At 39.7% G+C, this 24,898-nt stretch overlaps 1 protein-coding gene and 1 long non-coding RNA gene across 3 annotated transcripts in view; both read left to right on the forward strand.

Annotated features, from left to right (window-relative positions):
- MEGF9 (multiple EGF like domains 9) overlaps positions 1–24,898 on the forward strand; it is a 109,974-nt gene that overhangs the window by 22,149 nt on the left and 62,927 nt on the right. The gene's annotated exons all lie outside the window — the stretch shown is intronic.
- The window catches only part of LOC144335150 (uncharacterized), a 42,931-nt gene that overhangs the window by 15,733 nt on the left and 2,300 nt on the right, over positions 1–24,898 (forward strand). The window contains exons 1-2 of one of the 2 annotated variants that reach the window (XR_013405632.1): positions 17,881–18,283; positions 22,433–24,607. This is a non-coding gene — a long non-coding RNA (uncharacterized LOC144335150). Of the gene's footprint in view, positions 1–17,880; positions 18,284–22,432; positions 24,608–24,898 lie in introns of those variants that run through there. The other variant, XR_013405631.1, reaches the window with a different exon arrangement.

The raw sequence follows: 24,898 nt of genomic DNA on the forward strand, positions 1-24,898 counted from the left end.
TACAGAATGGTAAGTTCTATCATAGTGGTATGTACTACAGAAGCAGAGAGAGGACTCCTTACCCAGACTTTTAGGGGATGAAGGACAATGTCAGGAAAGGCTTTCTGAGGGAAGTTTTATCTGAGCTGAGTCTTGAGAACAAATAGGAATTATTCAGGTAGAAGAGGGGGAGGACACTGTAGGAAGAGGAAACAGCAGCATGTTGAAAAAGTACAGAGGTAAGAGAGCACATACATGGCCCATTTAGGGAACCAAAGTCCTGAGTGGCTCGAGTAGGGGAGGAAAAGATACATGACAGTGGAACAGAGAATGAAGAGATTTGAGGCTGGGATGGTCCAAAGTTGCCAGATCATGACGTGTTCTCCATGTCATGCTCAGAAATGTATTCTAAGAGCCATGAAGAAGTATAAGCCAGGAAGTGACATGATGAGATTTGTGTTTGGAAAGATCAGTCTAGAAACTGCAACATACTTCTGTAAGTGCAAATGATCATCAGCAAAGATAATTAGAGGGCACTTATTGTCTCTTTAAATCTTTTCCATCATTAATTTTGGATTAAATGCTAGATAACATAATAATAGAGGGTTTATGAGTGAGTTTCCTGTCTTCTGTTATTAAGCAAACATTTGAAACCTATTTTGCTTGTTGGTATAATACATAGACTTAGATAATTAAAATTAGAGACTTGACAAAGCTACCAATTGGTGCTGGACCTCCTGATGGATCTGGTGTTAGGTTAAACAAACGTAAGTGCCTTTTGTGTGCCAGGCAGTGTGCTAGGAACTGAAGAGAGAATGGCAAATGACTTGGGCATTCACAATCTAGTGGAGAGACAGATTCATACACGAATGCAAGTGCTCTAGAATACTTACGTATTAGCTTCCTTAATGTACATTTTCACTTTCAGTCCTTACCTTAAACTTAAGTATGGATGAGGAAACCGAAGATAAGAAGTATTTAACTTACTCAAGGTCATGTAATAATGAGTGGTAAATAGGCACGATTCAGTATTCAAAGTACCTAACTCAATTTTTTCCATGCCATATTGTACTGCTTCTCTTGACGAGGCAATGCATATATACTTTTGAGCCTGAAGTAGTTTTCTTCCTCTCTTTTCTTAGTTCTTTCTAATGCTACCCAAACCAGTAATGTTCAGCCTTGAAGTATCCAGTCATTGTTGGTTAAAAGTGCAGGCTCTGAAGTCAGGTTGTCTGGATTCCAATCCCAGCTCCATCTCTTGCTCCCTGTCTGTCAGCCTACATCATAGAATTAGGAGATGATGTCGGTAAAGCACTTAAAACAGTGAAAGCACAGGGAAAGAATTCAATTGATGTTACCTAAAATTGTCATTGGAATAGCAATTCATCTACTTTCCAAACATTCAGGAAATTTTAATAAAATACATTTAGACTATCCAACTTTATTGAAGTTAATCTTGGTAAAGAGCTTTTGCCTCGTGTGCATATTTGAAATCTGACTTCTTGTTCAGGGCATCAGTGACCTGTGGCAAAGATGCCCCGAAAATATCTAGGAAAATGTGCCTGTGAGAGTAACATAAAGATACTTAAAAACTTTTGTATTATGGAAAATTTTGAATATATACCAAAATTAACAGAGTAGGGTTTTGACCTTTCTCATATCTCTCACCCACCTGCACAACCAACTATCACTCCATGGCCAGTCCTGCCTCATCCACACCCCTATCCATTTATGTTGCTAAAGCTAAATCTAGAGACTTGATTGATTGATCATTTTTTGAGAGAAGTAATGAAAAATGGTGGCTTTTTTGTTGTTATTATTTCTGGCATTGTTAAATACCTAGTAGCCCAACTGAGGATGAAAACTTGCAATGTAAGTACTCCTGGAATTGTTTGGGTAGGGTAGGATACAGATTATTACCCAGTTTCTACATGTGAAGAAACTATGACTCAAAGAAATTCTTATCAATGTCCATATTAGCTACAAACAACTTGTGCTAAAATTTGTCATTGGAACCATGCTCATTCCATAAATATTTATTGAGTTCAATAAAATATTTCTTTTTAAATGTCTATGGCCAAAATTATGTTTATAACAAGGGCATTTTTATTTTGATCACCTAATTTCTTCTTTTATTACATTAGAATTTAAAGTACTTCCCTTCTCCTCTGTCCTATCCTAATTCTTAGCTAGTAGAGTGACTTTAGGGATAATACAGAGGAAATTTTGGTCTCCAGCAGAGGGTCAGTTGCAACTATGAAAACAACTCAGGCAAATGGTCTATTGATAGTGGAACTTTTCATTATAAAAAGTTCTTTTCAAATTCCAGGATATTGGTTGCTTGGTCACTGAAGAGTCTGTACTACCATTCAATAGCACCCTGGGTGTCTGAGCAGACCTGGTTAGGAATGTACTGCTCATTTTGAATGAAATAAATAAAAAGGATAGAGAAGCTGCCCCAAGCATTGCCAAACATTCTACATCTGATGTATCGTTGATACAAAACGTAAGTCTTTTAGAGTATACCCTAAAATACAAATAGTTTTCATTTTGAATGTTGCCATCTTTGACTATAGCCACATATCCTTTAATATATACGCACACATACACTGACTCCAGGGCATTGATGAAAGTTCATTGCTTTCTTGGTCTCTGGGTGAGTAAAGTTGCTTTAATATGTCAGGTTTGATTTTGTCAACAAAATACCCCAGTGTACCTACCTTCTTTATTCCCATTCTTTAATTTTTATGTCCTTGGACCTCATAATTTCCCCAAAGTTTTGTGTGCCGTTCCCTCAACAGCAGAAGTAATAGTACTTGATGAAGTATGACTTCGATATTAGTTTAGTTATATATCGGGTATGTTTATTCCCCTGGGCTTTCCAACTGAGGGAGCCCAGCATGAACTCCTACTTTGGAAAATATCTGAGTGGGCAGACCCATTTGCCACATTACCCTCATTGTCTGTCTTTGTTTATTCAGCTGAAAAGCAAGTACTTGCCTCTTACACAGCCAGTCATGAATCTTAGAGTCTCAGAAGCTGTTAAAACGGGTAGAAAAATTGTTATGGGAAGGGAGAGGATGAAAATTGTTATCAGGTATTGACATAATGTGCAAGTAAAGGTGCTCTTTTAGAGAAGAGCATAATGACTTCAGGTGGTTATAAAGCACAACTCGGGCAACATTTTTATGGGCCTAGTTTATTAGGGTCTTTGATTTTTATGCAATTCTCCTACCTTGTGGGTAAGAGACAATGATAATTCATTGGCACACATGATTCATTTTTACTACAATAGGGGAAAAACTAGGTTTTTAGGATATTAGCATACCATCTGGTGCACAGGTAATGATAAATATCCTGTGGTCATAACAACATGCACATGCTCTTGGCATTTATTTTTCTGGCTATCTTCATCTTTCAATTGGATTTTTTTTAGCAGGCTGCTAAAAAGTCTCTTTGCATTCATTCTTTCCCTGGTCCATTTTCACACTGTAGCCAGAATTATGTTTCTTTTTTTTTTTTGAGACGGAGTCTCGCTCTGTTGCCCAGGCTGGAGTGCAGTGGCCGGATCTCAGCTCACTGCAAGCTCCGTCTCCCAGGTTTACGCCATTCTTCTGCCTCAGCCTCCCGTGTAGCTGGGACTACAGGCGCCCACCACCTCGCCCGGCTAGTTTTTTGTATCTTTTAGTAGAGATGGGGTTTCATGTGTTAGCCAGGATGGTCTCGATCTCCTGACCTCGTGATCCGCCCGTCTCGGCCTCCCAAAGTGCTGGGATTACAGGCTTGAGCCACCACGCCTGACCACCTGTCACCACTTCTGACCCCATTCTGTGTCCCAGCCAAAATGCACTTTTTCCAGTTCTCTGTAGTACTGTGCTCTCTTTTGCCTCTATGTTGTTACACATGCTGCTCCTTACCTTGGGGATACTCCTCTCCTCCACCCTTAGCTTAGCTATAACTCCTCATTCTTCATGTCCAAGCTTCCTCTACGAAGTCTGGATTAGGTGGTTCTCCATGTGCAAACACACATACCATAATGCTCTATTCATATTTCTGTTTCAGTACTTATCACACGATATTGCTTCTTTGTTTTTCTCTCTGCTATAAGACATTAAGCTGTATGAGAACAATGACCATGTTCTGTCTTTCTCATTATTGTATCTTTAGCACCTAGAAATTGTAGTCTGTATTTCTGGCATAACAGTAGTTTGTTGATGATTGAACCAGTGATTCATGTGCTTTGCCAGGAATCTTTTCTCTAGAAACCTCAGAGAAGAATTACAGTTCTCTGGTTTTGTGCTCTTCATATTTTCCTCTCTATCTTCTATTCATATTAATTCAATTATCAACAGAACATTGCTTTGAACGTTTTAAACCTCTATACCTTGCCCAGAAGCACGTGTAAAGAACATGCAAAATGAAAAGCTCCTGCATATACTTACTATATGCTTCCTATGTCCATCCTATCTAAAACTGCACTCCCACAACACACATGTAGTTACTCCCCACTACCATCCTCCCTTGTCTCCCTTTCCTGCTGTTTTTCCTCCTTAGGATTTAACTACCTTCTAACATACTAAATATTTAACTTATTTAAGTAACTAATTGTGTGTCCACTTTCTAAGATGTAAGGTCCATGAGGGCATTAATTTTGGCCTGTTTTGTTTACTGCCGCATCCCTAGCATCTGAAATAATGTTTAGCCGGTATATATGAGGCAATATGTATTTGCTGAATGAATGAACATATTCATGCCCTTGGATGTATGTCTTTTTCTTTTTCAGTTGATTTTGGTGCACCTGATTCAGCCCTGCTGTTAGCACTGTACTGTTTCTTTTCCTTCCTTCATTTTGCAGACTTTACGTTTTGTCCTATTTAGGGGCCATAATCTTGGCTACCCCAGGCAGAGATTCTGTTTTTCCATGTTGATTGGCTCAGGTAACCATATCTTCACTTGAATCTGACCTTCACATCTCCTAACTTGATAACTGAAACCCAAAGAGAAGTCGTATGTGTGTGTGCGTGTGTGTGTGTGTGTGTGTGTGTTGTGGAGGGGAGATGATGCATTCAGAGATAAGTCAGATGCATAACTTGTTCTTTTCAAACCTAGATAGGACAAACAAATGATTATTTGTATAGTACAAGTTTGAGTATGGTGATATTTGTTTATGAGAAGTGCTAACCAATGGGGAGAAACTTATTCTTCATTTTAAAAATTATGAAATATATTAAGTTTTCTGAAAAGTATAAAAAGTATTATAGTGAACATCCTCTGTATACCTGCCAACTTTGTAATATCTGAATTTTCTCCTGTATTTGCTTTGGATTGTTTTCATTTTTGAGATAAAATATTAAATATGATCATAGCCTCTAGGTGTTCTTTTTTTTTTAATCTCTTTTTCTTCCTTCCCTACTCAGATGTAACCACTATCCTGAATTTGGTGCCATGCATTTAAAAATGTTCACACACACAAACACACACACACACACACACACACACACACACACAGTGTCGTGTTCATGTTTCAAATTTTGCATAATGAACTCTTACCATGCTTTTTTTAAACTTACCATTTTTTTGAGATTTATCTATATTGTTCCATGTACTTCTACTGTATCAAGTCTGCTGTATAGTTTCCTACTGTATGAATAGTCTACAATATCTCATTTTTTTATTGATAATCATTTGAGCTGATTATACATTTTTTGCTTTTTCAAGTAATGCTGCAATGAACAACATTGCACTTGTTTTCTTCTTCACATGTAGGAGAGTTTCTCTAGAGCAGTCCTTCTCAATTAATGTGCATAGGAATCACTTGAGTAACTTATGATACTGCAGGTTCCGGTTCAGTTGTTCTCAGGTGGGCCTGAGAATCTATAGTTCTCACAAGTTCCCAGGTGATGCAGATCCATGGACCACACTTGGAGTTGCAAGGGACTGCTAGGTTCTAGAATATGCACATTCTTCTCTGAAGAGGTTATACAAGTTTATATTTCAACTAGGAATGTATGAGAGATTTGGCTGTTCCAGGAGTAGCCTCTTTTAGATGATTATATAAGTTTAATGTGTAACCATTCTCTCCTTAAAACTAGATAGTTTTTTTGGAGGGAAAGCATTAAAACATACAGCAGAATCACTTCAGTGGATAGTTGGCTTAATTTCAGCATTTCTCAGGAATTGATCTCTCTCTCTCTCTCTCTCATCTCTCTCTCTCTCTCTCTATATATATATACACACACACACTATTTTATTAAAAATTCACCTGTTTCCTTTTCGTTCAAATAGTTACTCTGTTTACCATTGCCAACCAAGACAGGGCTTCGGCTACAAAATGAACCATCTCAGAGAGTTGAAAGGGAAGGAAAACTGTGTGCCAAGTACTATGCTACATTGTTTCATTTAATACCCACATTTGTACAGGGGAGGGAGCTGAGGCTCACAGCAAAGTGTTAGAGCCAGTGTTTGGATTCTAGTCTACCTGACTTTAAAGACTGGTGTACTATGCCTAGCTTTAGTTATCTGTAAAAAGGAGGTAGTAGCAGAGCAGATAATCAGATCCCTAACTTCCAGCACTTTAAGATTCACTAGCTTCTAGTTAGGGAAGTAAGGAATGCCTACCAGCATACTGTATGGTGATAGCTCCCTCCCTGCTTTTCAAATTGTGGCTTAAAAAACATATAAAGCTGACCATTGTAAACTTTTTTTTTTTTTGGAGACAGAGTCTTGCTCTGTCACCCAGGCTGGAGTGCAGTGGCACGATCTTGGCTCACTGCAAGCTCCGCCTCCCGGGTTCATGCCATTCTCCCGCCTCAGCCTCTCGATTAGCTGGGACTACAGGTGCCCGCCACCGTGCCCGGATAATTTTTTTGTATTTTTAGTAGAGACGGGGTTTCACTATTCACAGGATGGTCTCGATCTTGTGACCTCGTGATCCGCCTGCCTCGGCCTCCCAAAGTGCTAGGATTACAGGCATGAGCCACTGCTCCTGGCCCACTGTAACCATTTTTAAGTGTAACAGTTTGTTAAGTATATTCACATTGTTGCAAAACAGATTTCCAGAACTTTTTCATCTTGCAAATTTGAAACTCTGTATCCATTAAATAAGAATTCCTGCCGGGCGCGGTGGCTCAAGCCTGTAATCCCAGCACTTTGGGAGGCCGAGACGGGCGGATCACGAGGTCAGGAGATCGAGACCATCCTGGCTAACACTGTGAAACCCCGTCTCTACTAAAAAAAAAAAAACAAAAATCTAGCCGGGTGAGGTGGCGGGCGCCTATAGCTACTTGGGAGGCTGAGGCAGGAGAATGGCATAAACCCGGGAGGAAGAGCTTGCAGTGAGCTGAGATCCGGCCACTGCACTCCAGCCCGGGCGACAGAGCGAGACTCCGTCTCCAAAAAAAAAAAAAAAAAGAATTCCCCCAACTCCCTTTTCCCCTTCCCCCAAGCCTTTGGCAACTATCATTCTATTCTGTTTCTGTGAATTTGACTACTTTAGATTCTTCATAAGTGGAATCATAGAGTATTTCTTGTTTTGTGACTAGTTTATTTCACTTAACACAATGACCTCAAGGTTTCTCCATGCTGTAGCATGTGACAGGATTTCCTTCATTTTTAGGGCTGAATGATATTCCATTGTATACAGATGCCACATTTTATTTTTTTATCCATCAATAGACATGTGATTTGCTTCCACCTCTTGAGTATTGTGAATAGTGCTGCTATGAACGTGGTTGTGCAAGTGTCTCTTTGAGGCATTGCTTAGTTCTTTTGGATATAAACCCATTAATGAGATTGTTGGATCATATATGGTAATTCTAGTTTTAATATTTTGGGAAACTGCCATACTGTTTTTCATAGTGGCTGTACCATTTTACAGTTCCACCAAGACTATGGTGATAGCTTTTAATGGTACAGAAAGTAGTGAATGGGATATATGAAATCAGAAGTGAAGTAGAAAGAATTGGCAAATTCTGCTAGTATGGATATAGATATCACTTAGCCATAGTCTGTTTCCCTTAGATATTTTATCTAACATTGCCTGCTTCTCCAAGACTATTACTTCAGGAGGGGAGGAGGAAGCCCAATTATTTCTTTTTTGATATTTTATTGACCATTGGTCCTTGGGAATATCTGAGATTGTTAACATCTAATAGTGCCTTGGCAATTATTAGAGGAAGTTTGAGAACTGTGTTTTGTATTTTTCTCTGAAGGAGCGTGCAATAGTATGATGTTGATGTAAACATTGTGATTAGCAGGTTAGGAGTATGTCAGGAACATGGAATGCAATTCTGTGTCTGCATTGCTTGCAGCCTTGAACAAAGTCTTCAACATCTTGATGCTTCCAAAATTGCATTTAAAAAATGAAGCCTCCCAATCTGTTTTAGTATTGTGAGTTCTCAACATCAGTTTTCTTTTGAGGCTCTTAGTGTATACATGGCATATATGTTTTGGCAGGGAGGTGGTTGAGTTCCACTAATGGTGTGTGCAAGAGCAGGAATGATTAGCAGAGTTAGAAGAGGGATTTCTTCTCTACTGTGCCCTTCCTTTTGAATATGAAGTGTTACTCAAATGCTTAGTCATGATGATAAAGCAAAGAACTTCACAGCTTGCAGTGTGGAACAGTGTTTATACTGTATAAGTATTTGATAATAGTGAAGTGTGGTAGGAGAGTGGGAAGAATTTGTCAACAAGTTTTGAGGATTAAGAGGATTAGATAGGGAACACAAAGTAAGATAACCTCCTTCTACTTCTGAAAGGAAAAAGTAGTTATTTAAAAATGTCCTTTGGAATGACTCAAGGCTCAGCTATTTTACTTGCTTCTTAACTGCAAATCTATTAAACTTCTAACACTGTAGACAACTGCAGACAGGTATATTTTTGAACTTGGAGTGTTTATTCAAAAAGAAGCAGACTTAATTTCAGTGTATAATATACAGATAGACCCTACTTACCGTTCCCTCTGTATGTTTGAAGAAGCAGCCTTTACTAGTGACTGCCCAAATTCAGGTTCTCCTGTCAAATTGCTACAGTAGTTCATCAGTAAACCTGTTGCACTAGTCTCCCTTCTCTAGTCCTTTCTTCACACTGCTCTTAAAGATGGTCATGACCATCTGACCTTGGCGAAATTAATTTCTCTGTGCCTCTATTTTCTTATTTTATCCTCTCTATGGTAAAGGTTGTAACTATCTTATAGGTTCCTTGTACATTTTTATTTGTATTTGTACCTGGATTTTATTTTATTTTTAATTTTTTTTCCTTGTAAGTTTTTTGTTTTTGTTTTTGTTTTTTGAAGCAGGGTCTCACTCCTGTTGCCCATGCTGGAGTGCAGTGGTATGATCATGGCTCACTGCAGCCTCAACTTCCCAGGCTTACACCTCAGCCTCCCAAGTGGCTGGGACTACAGGTGTGTGCCACCACACCTGGCTAATTTTTTGTATTTTAAGTAGAGACAGGGTTTTACCGTGTTGCCCAGGCTTCACACTGCCAGTTTTCACACTGCTATAAAGAACTGCTTGAGACTGGGTAATTTATAAATAAATGAGGTTTAATTGACTTACAGTTCCACATACCTGGGGAGGCCTCAGGAAACTTACAATCATGGCAGAAGCTGAAGGGGAAGCAAAGACCTTCTTCACATGGTGGCAGGAAAGAGAGCTAGCAAGAGCAGGGAAAACTGCCTTATAAAACCATCAGATCTTGTTAGAACTCACTCACTGTCACTAGAACGGCATGAGGGAAACCGCCCCTATGATCCAATCACCTCCCATCGGGTCCCTCCCTCAACACATGGAGATTATGAGGATTACAATTCGAGATGAGATTTGGGTGGGGACTCAGAGCCAAACCATTTCGTTCCCTTTGGCTTATGGCCAACTTTTTGGGTAAATCAGAATGAATTTTGAACTGTGTAAAAATGCATATTCCTTAGTACCCCCACCAGAGATTTCTATTCAGTTGGCCTAGGATGGGACCCAGGAATCAGTGTGTTACTGTGCTCTCCAGGTGATTTTGAGGCTGGTGGTACTGGAACCTTCGTTGGGGAATCATTCCATGTAGGATGAAATGCAGACTCTTTAGACTGGAGTTCAGGGCTCTAATATACCTTTCTAATATGTATATTCTCCTGTTCCTCCATATTAGTCTTTGCTGCAACCGTAACAAGTACATTTCCTCTACTCACTCTTCCCCATATGCCCCATGTATTTTCCCAAGATAGTATGGCATAACTTTGTAAGCAAATATATATTTATTCCTAGTTATCTACAAAATATTCATTTAATAATATGTGTAAGGGCTGGGTGAGGTGGCTCAGGCCTATAATCCCAGCACTCTGGAAGCTGAGGTGGGAGGATCACTTGGGCCCAGGAATTTGAGACCAGTCTGGTTAACACAGCAAGATCCTGTCTCTGCAAAAAATAAAAGCATTAGCTGGGCATGGTGGCTTGCTCCTGTAGTCCCAGCTACTTGGGACACTGAGTTAGGAGGATGGCCTAAGCCTGGGTGATCTACAGTAGACCATAATCATGCCCCTGCACTGCAGCCTGGGTGGCAGAGCAAGGCCCTGTTTCAAATATATGTGTGTGCGTATGTGTGTGTGTAAGGATTGGTTGGGGATGAATGTGAAACTACAAAATGTAGAACCAATCTTCCCTTCCCTTTTTTGAATATTGGTAAACAGTTCCTACCACTGCACACCTTAGGACAGCATTTTTAAACTGACCTTTCCTTTTGTTCTCTTTCTACTACTTTTCTCTGAATAAATTTTCCAGGCATTACAATGAGCAAATAGTTCTAGCCTTTAAGTTGCTCATCTGGCCTCTCTGTAAACAGAGACAGTAAGGCAAATCTGGTCCCAACCTCTGAAGCAATTGGCAGTACTTGAAATTGAAGTTATTTTCTTCTTATGCTTTCTGTTATATTGCCTATAAGATTAAGCCTTCATCAGGCATTAATGAATTTGGGTATTTTGAATTCATTAATAGACCTCTGATGATCCCTTTTAGTTTTTAATTTTTGCAGTCTGTAGTAACATCTAAGGATGCTACTTTGCCAAACAGATTGCTTATAATAAAAATGTACGGTAGGGAAAGGCCACTGTCATAGGTGTTTTTTGTTGTTGTTGCTTGTTGTTTTGGTTTTGCTTGTATCTTCTAATTCTGAAAACATCCCTGTAAGGTTCATTACTCTAATTTTAAGAAAAGTCTTTACAAAGAGGACATGACATTTGAGATTGCAGAGCTGTAAACAATGGATTCAGGTTTGCACCCAAGTCCCTTTACTTCATAAACGGATCTTCTTCTACTGTGGCCTGGAGCCAGATTTCAAGTTATTCAAATTCAGTTTCTGTGTTTGCTCTCGCTGTCTCTACCTCCCCTTGGACTCAGGATATTGTGATAATGCTGTAAATCAAAAAGTCCATATAAATTCAAGAATAATTACCAAGATAATAGCTACTCTATATTAACAGGTATATGGTAACTAAGATAGAATACTCTTTCAAGCCTTTTAGGCAGTACTTGGTTAATTATTTTAGTATTACACATTCTAAATTTGATAGTGGCCTGATAGAGTCAAATGCATTCTTGTCTTGTGCCATCCCTCCCCCAACCCCAAGGCAATGCATCTCGCAGCAACAAAAGTGACTCCTTCTTTTTGTTTAAGGAGAGGAGGCAAAGAGTAAAGAGGACTTTGTCTCGCATCTTGAATACCAGCTCAGCCACAGTAGTATAGGGCATCAAGCAGAGCTGTGAGGCCCCCATTCCAGGACCTAGCTCCCGGACAACATTTCTAGACACACCCTATGCCAAAAGGGAATCTGGCTCCTTCAAGGGAAGGACCCAGTCCTGGCAGCATTCATCACCTACTGACTAAAGAGCCCTTGGGCCCTGAATAACCAGCAGCAGTAGCCAGGGAGGATACTGTGGGGCCGTGGGCTCTGAGATGTGCTGGCTTCAGAGGTGATCCAGCACATTCCCAGCTGTGGTGGCTATGGTGAAAGACTCCTTCTGTTTGAGAAAAGCAGGGGGAAAAGTAAAGGGCATTTTGGCTCCTTAGGTACCAGCTCATCTATGGTAGGATAGAGCAGTAATTGGGCTTTTGGAGTCCCTAACTCTAAGGAGCCTAGGCCTAGACTCTTAGGCAGCATTTCTGGACCTGCCCTTGGCCACAGGGGAACCTGCTGCCCTGAAAACAGAGTCCCAGGCCTGGCAGCATTCACCACAAGCTGATGGAAGAGCCCTTGGGCTTTAAATGAACATCGGCAGTGGCCTGGCAGAACCAGTGGTGGTGGCCTCAGGAAAGAGGGGGGAAGAGGGAGAAGGACTTTGCATTGTGGTGTGAGTGCCAGCTTAGCCACAGTAGAGTAGAAAAACATCAGGTAAACTACTAAGATTTTTTACTTCTATCCCTGGCTCCCAGACAGCATCTCTGGATACATCCAGGGTCTAGGGGAGCTTGCCGCCCTGAAGGGAAGGGCCTTGGGAGAGATTCAGTGCTGTGGTGGCTTCAGGTCTGACCCAGTGCAGTCCCAGTGGTGGTGGCCACAGGGGTGCATGCGTTACCACACCCCCAGTTTCAGGTGGCTCAGCACAGGGAGAGACTTCATTTATTTGGGAGATGGCAAGGGTAAAGAATAAGAGTTTCTGCCTGGTAGTCCACAGAATTCTTCCAGATCTTATCCAGGATCACCAAGGTGGTACCTGTATAAGTCTGCAAAAACCAGTGTTGCTGCATTTGGGGCCCAAGTCTCTTCCAATACCTGGAAAGCCTTCCGAAGAAGGAGAGGCACACACAAGCCCAGGCTGTGAAGACTACAATAAATAACTAACTATTCAATGCCTAGACACCGCTGAATATCTACATGTATCAACACCATCCAGGAAAACATGACCTCATCAAATGAACTAAATAAGGCACCAGGGACCAGTCTTGGAGAAACAGAAATATATGACCTTTCAAACAGAGAATTCAAAAGAGCTGTTTTGAGGAAACTCAAATAAATTCAAGATAAAACAGAGAACGAAGTCAGAATTCTATTAGAGAAGTTTAACAGAAATTGAAATAAGTAAAAATAATCAACAGAAATTCTGGAGTTGGAAATGCATCTGACATGCTGAAGAATGCATCAGAGTCTCTTTTTTTTTTGAGACAGAGTCTCACTTTGTCACCCAGGCTGGAGTGTAGTGGCATAATCTTGGCTCAGTGCAACCTCCGCCTCCCGGGTTCAGGTGATTCTCCTGCCTCAGCCTCCCGAGTAGCTGAGATTATGAGCGCTTGCCACCACACTCAGCTAATTTTGTATTTTTAGTAGAGATGGGGTTTCACCATGTTGGCCAGGCTGGTGTTAAACTCCTGGCCTCAGGTGATCTGCCTGCCTCAGCCTCCCAAAGTGCTGGGATTATAGACGTGAGCCACTGCGCCTGGCCAGAGTCTCTCTCTCTTTTTTTTAAATTATGCTTTAAGTTCTAGGGTACATGTGCACAATGTGCAGGTTTGTTACATATGTATATGTGTGCCATGTTGCTGTGCTGCACCCATTAACTTGTCATTTACATTAGGTATAGCTCCTAATGCTATCCCTCTCCCCTCCCCCGACCCCACGACATGCTCCAGTGTGTGATGTTTCCCATCTTGTGTCCAAGTGTTCTCATTGTTTAATTCCCACTTGTGAGTGAGTACATGTGGTGTTTGGTTTTCTGTCCTTGTGATAGTTTGCTTAGAACGATGGTTTCCAGCTTCATCCATGTCCCTACAAAGGACATGAACTCATCCCTTTTTATGGCTGCATAGTATTCCATGGTGTAATTTTCTTAATCCAGTCTATCATTGATGGACATTTGGGTTGGTTTCAAGTCTTTGCTATTGTGAATAGTGCTGCAATAAACATGCGTGTACATGTGTCTTTATAGCAGCATGATTTATAATCCTTTGGGTATATACCCAGTAATGGGATGACTGGGTCAAATGGTATTTCTAGTTCTAGATCCTTGAGGAATTGCCACACTGTCTTCCACAATGGTTGAACTAGTTTACATTCCCACCAACAGTATAAAAGTGTTCTTGTTTCTCCACATCCTCTTCAGCACCTGTTGTTTCCTGACTTTTTAATGATCGCCATTCTAACTGATGTGAGATGGTATCTCATTGTGGTTTCGATTTTCATTTCCCTGATAGCCAGTGATGATGAGCATTTTTTTGTGTGTCTGTTCGACCAAAGTCTCTTAATAGTAGAATTGATTAAGCAGAAGAACTAATGAACATGAAGACAGGCTATTTAAAAATACAAAATCAGGCTAAGTTCAGTGGCTCACACCTGTAGTCCCAGCACTTTGGGAGGCCAAGGCAGGTGGATCACTTCAGGCAGGAGTTCAAGACCAGCATGGCCAACATGGCAAAACCCCATCTCTACTGAAATGCAAAAAAATTAGCCAGGTATGGTGGTGCACACCTGTAATTCCAACTATTCAGGATGCTGAGGCATGAGAATTCCTTGAACCCGGGAGGCAGAGGTTGCAGTGAGCCGAGATCATGCCACTGCCCTTCACCCTGCGTGACAGAGTGAGACTCTGTCTCAGGAAAACAAACAAAAAAATCCCCCACAAAAGTCAGACAATAATAAATGCTGGTGAGGATGTGGAGAAAGGGAAATCTTGTATAGTGTTGGTGGGAGGGTAAATTAGTACAACCACTATGGAGAACAGTTTAGAGGTTCCTCAGTAAACTAAAATTAGAGCTACAATACAATCCATCAGTCTCACTGCTGGATATATACTCAAAAGAAAGGAAATCAGTATATCGAAGAATATTTGCATTCCCATGTTTGTTGCAGCACCGTTCATAATAGCCAAGATTTGGAAGCAACCTAAGTATCTATCAACAGACAAATAGATAAAGAAAATGTGGTGCATATACACTACTATTCATCCATAAAACAGAATAAGATCCTGTCATTTGCAACAACATGGTTTTGCAACAACAACAACTAGAGGTCATTACATTAAGGGAAATAAGGCACAGAAAGTCAAATATTGCATGTTCTCACTTATTTGTGGGACCTAAAAATTAAAACAATTGAACTCATGGAGATAGAAAATAGAAAGATAGTTACTAGGGTCTGGGAAGAGTAGTCGGGGGTTGCGTGGAGGGGAAGTGGGGATGGTTAATGGGTACAAAAAATAAAATATACTCTCAAAACATAAACGATTAACTCTTATTAAGTGGCAAAATTAGTTTTCTCAAAACTTTGAAAAATGTATACTAATGGAAAAGCGGTGGCAGAAAAAGATAAGTGTTTTGCCTAGGTTCAAGTAGCAGTTTGGTAGCTTAGTATAGTCCCTATCCAGAACTCTTGATCCCAAATTAGCACGTTTCTTTTGGAGAGATACTTGAAATACTAATTATCAGTATTGTTTTAGTTATGAGAGTGCATTTAAATAAAATAAACAGATGACAAATACTAACTCATGATTGTGTCTTTGGCTTTGAACAGTATGTTAAGGTGTACCAGCTGAAAACAAATGCAAGGTGTTGCCAACTGAGAATTTATTTTGTAGCTTGAGCACCTGCTTCCCTCCTACCCCACACCATTTGGTAATCATTTGATTTGATGTCACTTGCTTACAGAAAAACAGATTGGAAAAAAATGCCAGACGCAGTGGCTCTGACCTGTGAACCAGCACTTTGGGGGCTGAGGTGGGCAGATTGCTTGAGCATAGGAGTTCAAAACCAGCCTGGGCAACATGATGACACCCCATCTGTATAAAAAAAAAATTTTTTTTTTTTTTTAATTAAGCCAGCATGGTGGTGCACGCCTGTAGTCCCAGCTACTTGGGAAGCTTAGGTGGGAGGATAACCTGAGGCAGGGAGGTTGAGGCAGCAGTGAGCTGTGATCGCGCCACTGCACTCCAGCCTGGGTGACCGAGGGAGATCCGGTCACACACACACACTCACACACGTGAAAAGAAAAGAAAACACAACTACATTTAATAGTACTAGGTAGAATTTCTTCTTCTTTTTGCTCCTTATCTCCTCCCCTTCTTGTAAAAGAAGAAGTTGTGAGGTGAAGTGAAATGAGGAAGGGTATTGATGTAAGGTAAACCTGGATGTGAATGTTGTCTCAACCCATTACCCACTAACTCTGGTCTTGGGCAAGCACTTAGGTTCTCTAAGTTTTAGTTTTCCTATTAATAAACTGGGACTTGCAGTCTCTACACTTGCAAGGTTGTTGTAAAGCTAAGTGTTCGTGCAAGTAAAATGTGCAACAAAGTCTGGGACCATTGCAGGTCATAGTAAATGATAATTATTTTTGTTATAATTAATAGTAATAAGGCCTACCTAGGGATTAAGATAAGCAGTTGTGTGAAATAGTTTCCTGTATTTTATCACAAGCTGTTGTGGAGGAAGCGGAGAATTATATCTATTGTTAGCCAGGTAAGATATGACCTTTAATGGAAGATCTCATATCATGTAACTTAAAAATAGAAATCTTACTCAAGAAAATCAAGGGGGGATACCATTAGAAACAATAAGGAGTTCATAAAAATGCCTGTGTGGATATCTCAAAAAATCTAATTGAATGATTATTACTAATATTGATTAGAAGATAGAAGTTTTAACCACTACTGCCACCACCACCACTAATGATAAAAAGTTTAGAAATCATCATAACAAGATATGTATGAAACTCATATATATATTTTTTAAGTTGTAAAATTTCACTGATATAAAAGTAGACTGAATAAGTGGAGACACATGTCAGTGCTCATAGATGGGAAAATTGAAATTATTTTTTGTAGAGATGGAACCGATTTTGCCATGTTGCCCAGGCTGAACTTGTGGACTCAAATGATCTGCCTTCCTTTGGCCTCCCAAAGTGCTGGGAATGCAAGCCAGAGCCAGTGTGCCTGGCTGAAAATTGAATATTGTAAAGCTGCCAGTTCTTGATACATTAATTTTTAGGATAAGTGGAATTACTGGGGAAATTACAGTAGGAATATTTTTGGAGGGAATGTGGCAATAAAGTTTGGGTGGAAACATTGGTAACTATGAACAACTAAAAAAATGTAAAGAAGGATAATACATTAGTGAAACACATTATAAAGCTGCAGTTATTAAAACTTTTCTGTGTGCTGATATAAGAATAGGTTTTTTTTTGTTTTGTTTTTTTGGTTTTTTTTGAGATGGAGTCTCTCTGTCACCCAGGCCGAAGTGCAGTGGCGCGACCTCAGCTCGTTGCAACTTCTGCCTCTGAGGTTCAAGCGATTCTCCTGCCTCAGCCTCCACAGTAGCAGGGATTATAGGCACCCACCACCACACCTGGCTAATTTTTTGTGTATTTAGGGTTTTACTGTGTTGACCAGGCTGGTCTTGAACTCCTGAACTTGTGATCCACCCACCTGAACTTGTGATCCACCCACCTCCCAAAGTGCTGGGATTACAGGCGTGAGCCACCGTGTCTGGCCACTCTTTTTTTTTTTTTTTTTTGAGACAGGGTCTCACTCTGTTGCCCAGGCTGGAGTACAGTGATCACAGCTCACTGCAGCCTTGACCTCCCAGGCTTAAGCCATCCTCTCACTTTAACCTCCTGAATAGCTGGAACCACAGGTCTGAGCCACCATGCTCGAGTAATTTTTTATGTTTTTTTATATTGTAAAGATGGGGTTTCACTATGTTGCCCAGGCTGGTATTGAACTCCTGGGCTCAAGGGATCCTCCTGCCTCGGCCACCCAAGTGCCGGGATTACAGGTGTGACCCACTGCACCTAGCCAGACTAGATCAACTTAATAGATCCGACATAGATTCTGACGTGTAGAAATATTCTCATATATAATATAAAAAGGACCACAGTTGGTTTAGCCATTCACCAGTTGAAGGACATTTGGGTTATTTCCAATATTTGGTGATTATGAATAAAGCTGCTATAAACATTCAGTTACATGTATGTGTGAACTCAGTTTTCATTTCTCTTGGGTAGATACCTGGGAGCAGAGTTATTGGATCATATGGTAGGTATATATTTAATTTTATAAAAATTAGCCGGGCTTGGTGGTGGGCGCCTGTAGTCCCAGCTACTCAGGAGGTTGAGGCAGGAGAATGGCGTGAACCTGGGAAGTGGAGCTTGCAGTGAGCTGAGATCGCACCACTGCACTCCAGCCTGGGTGACAGAGCAAGACTCCATCTCAAAAAAAAAAAAAAAAAAAAAAAAAAAAAAAAAGAAAGGAAAGGAAACTGCTGGCCGGTGTGGTGGTCACACCTGTAATCCTAGCACTTTGAGAGGCTGAGGAGGGAGGATCACTTGAGGCCAGGAGTTTGAGACCAGCCTGGCCAACATAGCAACACCCTGTCTCTGCACAAAATTTAAAAATTAGCCAAGCATGATGGTGTGTGCTTGTAACCCTAGCTTCTTTGGAGGCTGAGGCAGGAGGGTCTCTTGAGCTCAGGTGTTTGAGGTTACAGTGAGCTATGGCCATGCTACTGCACTCCAGCCTAGGTGACAAATTGAGAACCTGTCTCTTAAAAAAAAGAGGGAGAGAGAAGAAAAATAGAAACTGTCAAATTATTTTTCAAGCATTCCCATCAACAATGTACTGGAGTTCTACTTCCTCAGCATTGTGGTATTTGGTATTGACAGTTTTTTGAAATTTGCCATTTTTTAAGATGTGTAGTAGTATGTCATTCTGGTTTTAATTTGTATTTTCCTAATGAAAGATAGTGGGTACCTTTTCAAGTGCTTATTTGTTGTACGTATATCTTCTTTGGTAAAGTTTCTAGATCTTTTCTCCATTTTTAAATTGCATTATTTCCTTATTGTTGAGTTTTGAGAGTTCTTCGTATATTCTTGATGCAAGTGCTTTGACAGAAATGTGATTTGTAAGTATTTTCTCCCAGTCTATGGCTGTGTTTTAATTTTGTTAGCAGTCTTTTGAAGAACAAAGTATTTCATTTTAGTAAAGTCCAACTTATACATTTTTCTTTTATGGATTTTACTTTTGGTATTTTATTTGTAAGCTATTTGCCTAATGCAAGGTCAATCATATTTTCTCCTGTGTTTTCTTCTAGAAGTGTTATAGTTTTACATTTTACATTTAGGGCTATGATCCATGTTGAGTTAATTTTTATATAAGGTGTGAGTTAATGTCGAGTTTTAATCTTTTGTTTGTGGATGTCCAACTGTACCAACACCATTTATTTGAGAAAAAAAAAAAGCATCCTTTCTCCATTGAATTGCCTTTTCATCTTGTCAAAAATTAAATTAGATATTTCTGAGGGTTTACTTCTGGGCTTTCTATTCCATTGGCCTTTGTGTTGGTTTTTTTCTTTTTTCTTTTTACCAATAACACCATGTCTTGATTACCATAGCTTTATAGTAAGTCTTGAAATCAATTATTGTGAGTCCTCCAGCTTTGTTATTTGGCTATTGAGGTTTCTTTGCTTTTTCATATATATTTTAGAATCAATTTGTTAATATCTACAAAAAAATCCTTCTGGGATTTTGGTTGGGATTTATTAAATCTATAGATCTAATTGTTTACATTATGTCTCTCCATATTTTTAGGTCTTTTTGTTTCTTTTATCATGTTTCATAGTTTTTAGCATAAAGGTCATACGCGTTAATTTTGTATGTAAGTATTTCATATTTTTGGAGCTAGTCAAGTGGTATTAAAATTTTAAAAATTCCATCTGTTCATTCATAACACATAGAAATACAGTTGATTTTTGTTTGTTAATTTTGTGTCTTGCAACCTTATTTTTTATTTTTTTGAGACGGAGTTTCGCTCTTCTTGCCCAGGCTGGAGTGCAATGGTGCGATCTCGGTTCACCGCAACATCTGCCTCCTGGGTTCAAGCGATTCTCCTGCCTCAGTCTCCCGAGTAGCTGGGATTACAGGCATGCACCACCATGCCTGACTAATTTTGTATTTTTAGTAGAGATAGGGTTTCTCCATGTTGGTCAGGCTGGTCTCGAACTCCTGACCTTAGGTGATCTGCCCACCTTGGCCTCCCAAAGTGCTGGGATTACAGGCGTGAGCCACCAGGCCCAGCCCTTGCAAGCTTATTAATGTCATTTATTAGTTCTAGGAATTTTTGTAATAGATTAAACTTTTTGTCTGCATAAACGTTCATGTTATCTGTGAATAGAGACAGTATTTATTTATTTATGTATTTATTGAGACAGGGTCTCATTCTGTTATAGAGGCTGGCATAGAGTGGTATGATCGTGGCTCACTACTGCCTCGACCTCGTGGGCTCAAGTGATCCTTCCCATCTCAGCCCCAGGAATAGCTGAGACTACAGGCATTCCTGGCCACCCTTCCTGGCTTTTATTTATTTATTTATTTATTTTTCTGTAGAGATGGGGTCTCACTATGTTGCCTAGACTGGTCTTGAAATCCTGGGTTCATGTAATCCTCCCACTTTGGCCTCCCAAAGTACTGGGATTTTATACATGTTGAGCTACTACTGCGGCCCAGTTTTGTTTCTTTTTTTGATCTGAAGACCATTTCTTTCTTTTCCTTGCTTTATTCCACTGTCTAGGACTTCTAATATGATTTTGAACAGGAGTGGCAAGAGGGGACATTCTTGCCTTGTTCCTGATCTTGGGAGAAAGTAATTAGTCTCTCACTATGAAGTATAATGTTAAATGTTGTTTCTCCATAGATACCCTTTATTAGGCTGAGAAAGTTTCCTTCTATTCGTAGTTTTCTGGGCACTTCTCCTATGAATGGATGTTAATTTTTTTAAATCTTTTTTTGCATCAGTTGAGATGAGATGGCATTTTTCTTTAGCCTGCTAACAGGATGGATTGCGCTGATTAATTTTCAAGTATTGAACCAGTATTTCTGGAATAAATCTCATTTAATCTTTTTATATATTGCAGGGTTCAATTTGTTTTTTATATATTACTGGTTATTTTGTTGAGAGGTTTTTGATCCAAGATGTTCACAAGGAATATTGTTCTGTAGTTTTCTTGTAATGTTTTTATCTGGTTTTGGTATCAAAATAATGCTGTCCATATAGAATTAATTGGAAAGGATTCCTACCTCTTCTATTATCTGGAAGACGTCTTATAGAATTGATGTTACTTCTTATTAAAATGCTTAGTAGTATTCTCCAGTGATGCCATATGGGCCTGGAAATTTCTCTTTTGGAAGGTTTTAAACTATAAATTCTATTTCTTTAATAGGTATAGGACCATTTAGGTAATCTGAATTAGGTTTTGATAGCTTGGTTTCCAAGAGATTGGTCCATTTCATCAAAGTTGTTGAATTTATATGTATAGAGTTGTGCATAATATTCCCCGTAGTAATATCATTCTTGATATTAGTGTCTGAAAAAAACAATAACAATGATTTATTTCTCATTCTGATGATTCTTCTCCTGGTCTCTCTTGGGCTTATCCTGGCTGTATTGGTAGATTGGCTACAGCTGGAGGATCTAAAATGGCCTCACCCATATGTTTGGGGCCTTGATGGGGATGACTGGAGTAGCTGAGACTTGTCTCTCTCCATGGATTCATTGGAAACCATAATGATCTGTCTGCCATGTGGAAGTGGAAGCATAAGGAGAGGACTTGATCATAGTAAAATCCTCAATAAGTGCTCATGGATTTATCCAATGACATGGAGACCAAAGAAAGAGTTTCAAAGTGGAAGGGGTATCAGTATGTCAAATGCTGCAAAATGGTTAAGCAGAATATGGCCTGAGAAGGCTCTTGTTTTGTTTTGGGTTAGTAACTTTTGAGAGAGCATTTTTAGTAGAATTTAGAAAAGATTGCAGAGCATTAAGAAGAAAACATGTGGTGAAGAAAAGGAGGCAGTCTGTATTTTTGTCTGAGAAATTTTATTTAGAAAATAAATGCTAGTTAAATGGAACAGGAGACTGAACAGAGAATCGTGAGAGACCCAATGCATATTTGAAGGCGAATTCTGTAAAAAGTGAAAGTTTGAAAAGGCTGAAGGAGGGGGACAATGGGAGTGGGCAGAGTAGAGTCCTGGAAAGAGCTTTGGGAGAGGATGTGATAAAGAGTGCAGTTGGAGGGATTGTTTGGTCTTGGAAGGAGCTGTCTAGCCTGAAACTGGAGAGAAGGTTAGGTTGGTGGGAAAAAGGAGGAAGAGAGAAAAAGAAGGTCTCAGTTTCCATGAAGTTGCACCCATTTGCTGGTTGTATAGTGGGATGGAAGACTTAAAGAGAAGCTTGGAATAGCCAATGCCGGCAATGGATATGTGGAAACAATAAGATAAATCTAAGGATTTAGAAGCAGTTCTAGGGACTTAGTGAAAGTAAAACCTTTAACAGGCCAGGTCTTTATATTGTAACTGTCTCTAACAGTGCTCTAGGAACACGGTAGAGGATACATAGTGGAAGGTACAAAGAACTTTTAGAGGCCGGGCATGGTAGCTTATGCCTGTAATCCCAGCACTTTGGGAGGCTGAGGTGGGCAGATTATTTGAGGTCAGGAGTTTGAGACCAGCCTGACCAACCTGGTGAAACCCCTTCTCTACATAAAAACACAAAAATTAGCCGGGCATGGTGGCGTTTGCCTGTAGTCCCAGCTACTCGGGAGGCTGAGACAGGAGAATCACTTGAATCCGGGAGGCAGAGGTTGCAGTGAGCTGAGAGTGTGCCGTGGCACTCTAGCCTGGGTGACAGAGATTCCGTCTCAAAAAATAAAAGAACTTTTGGAGAATAAGGGTGTTTAGAATGCTAATGAGGAAAGTATTTGAGTACATGATCCTGTATAGTAAATATTTTTCTATAGTCTAGACTAGACTTCTCTCTTCTACCTTTTTTATGACTTCAGGAAATTTGTTGAATTATTCTAATTCTGGATTAAACGAAAGTCCCTTCTGCCAGAACATTGTAGAATGCTGTAGTTTAACCAACTCTAATTCCTAATCTTCCCCAATCCCTTATTTTAGAGCATTTATTGTCATATCTTGTTTCTGATATATATTTCTGAGAGTATTTTCTACATTTCAAGAAAAGTGGGACATCTGGGGAGATAAAACAGTAAATATCCTATTCTGGTACTGTCACATTTTTATCTCACTTCATCCTCAAATAACCATATTAAATATATTTGCTGTCATTTTGCCTCGTGTATTTTGAGACTATGGTATTAGATACACATCTAATTTAGAACTACATATTTTTAATGAATTGTACATTTTTTTATATAGTGACCAGACCTCTTGTCCCCTTATATTGCTTTTTTTTTTTTTTTTTTTGCTTAAACATCTATTTTGTCTTACATTAATTAATATAGCTATCTATACTAGTTTTCTTTTCTTTTTTTTTTTTTTTTGAGACGGAGTCTCACTCTGTCGCCCAGGCTGGAGTGCAGTGGCCGGATCTCAGCTCACTGCAAGTTCCGCCTCCTGGGTTTACGCCATTCTCCTGCCTCAGCCTCCCGAGTAGCTGGGACTACAGACGCCCACCACCTCGCCTGACTAGTTTTTTGTATTTTTTAGTAGAGACGGGGTTTCACCGTGTTAGCCAGGATGGAATACTGGTTTTCTTTTAGTTAATATTTACCTGCTTCATCTTTTTCCTTTCAGTTACTTTTAACCTTAATGTATAATTCTGTTTTATGTCTTTTGTAATGTGTTTGTAGCTGGATTTTGTGGGTTTTCATTGAATCTTGAAGACCTTTGTCTTTTAAATTGACCAGCTCTAATTTTAATTTATAAAATGGAATCTGATTTGAACTGACATTTATAGCTATTTATTGATCACTACTGTGCTAAACCACTATGAGAAATGTAGAGATATGAGAAAATTTGCCACCACTGAGCAATTTAAAACCTATGATTTTCCCTTAAAACATAGTATATACATTCAAAATTTTCAAAGGAAATTGCCTTCTGATTTACTTATTCAGATTATTAGATACACCAGTGGCTCAATTAAACGAAAGTTTTTGTAAACTAAAAACAATATACGTGGCCATATATAATTTGACCTTTAATTGTTTTTCATGATAGATGAAAAGAATTAGCCACAGTTTGTACATTGAGACACTGAATCTCAGAGCAGTTAGATTCACTAACTGTCCTAGAGCTGGTTAATTAGCAGCAAAGTTTGATTTTAAGGTGTTCTGGGTCTGTCTGATTGTTTGGCTTCTCAGAGTGAAAAGACGTGGACTTTGGAGTTACTCATTTTGGGCTTTAGTCTCTTCTTCTGTACTGATTAGTTCTGTGATTTGTTTCATCTATCTGAGACTCAGATTCCTCGCTTAAGGTACCTGCATCACAGGATTATGGTGAACACTAAAGGAGGCCATTTGTGTCCAGTTTCTAGTGTGATATCTGATATATGTGTAGGATATGCTTAATAGCTGGTAATATCATCATTGTTATTAGAAGTAAAAACTAGCCTTTACAGCCTTTTCCAGAACTTGTCATCTTGTCTCATTAATTAGATGAATTATCTCTGAATTGTGGAAAACTGGCAGTGAGCCAGGGACAAGCACTAACAACATGATTTTAAAATGTGAGACAGAAAATTTTCTACAAAACCTGGATTATGTTGCCCCATTTATTTCATATGTCTACCATGAAGTTGAAGAAATGTTTTGCTCTAGTAAATTGTGACTGGGAATTTTAATTGATACATTTTTATTTTCAAACAAAGCTTAAAACTTTTCTTTGCCGGGCGCGGTGGCTCAAGCCTGTAATCCCAGCACTTTGGGAGGCCGAGACGGGTGGATCATGAGGTCAGGAGATTGAGACCATCCTGGCTAACACGGTGAAACCCCATCTCTACTAAAAAATACAAAAAACTAGCCGGGCGAGGTGGCGGGCGCCTGTAGTCCCAGCTACTCAGGAGGCTGAGGCAGGAGAATGGCGTAAACCCAGGAGGTGGAGCTTGCAGTGAGCTGAGATCCGGCCATTGCACCCCAGCCTGGGCGACAGAGCGAGACT

Source organism: Macaca mulatta, chromosome 15 (genome assembly GCF_049350105.2).
Source record: "Macaca mulatta isolate MMU2019108-1 chromosome 15, T2T-MMU8v2.0, whole genome shotgun sequence".
Lineage (NCBI taxonomy): Eukaryota > Metazoa > Chordata > Mammalia > Primates > Cercopithecidae > Macaca > Macaca mulatta.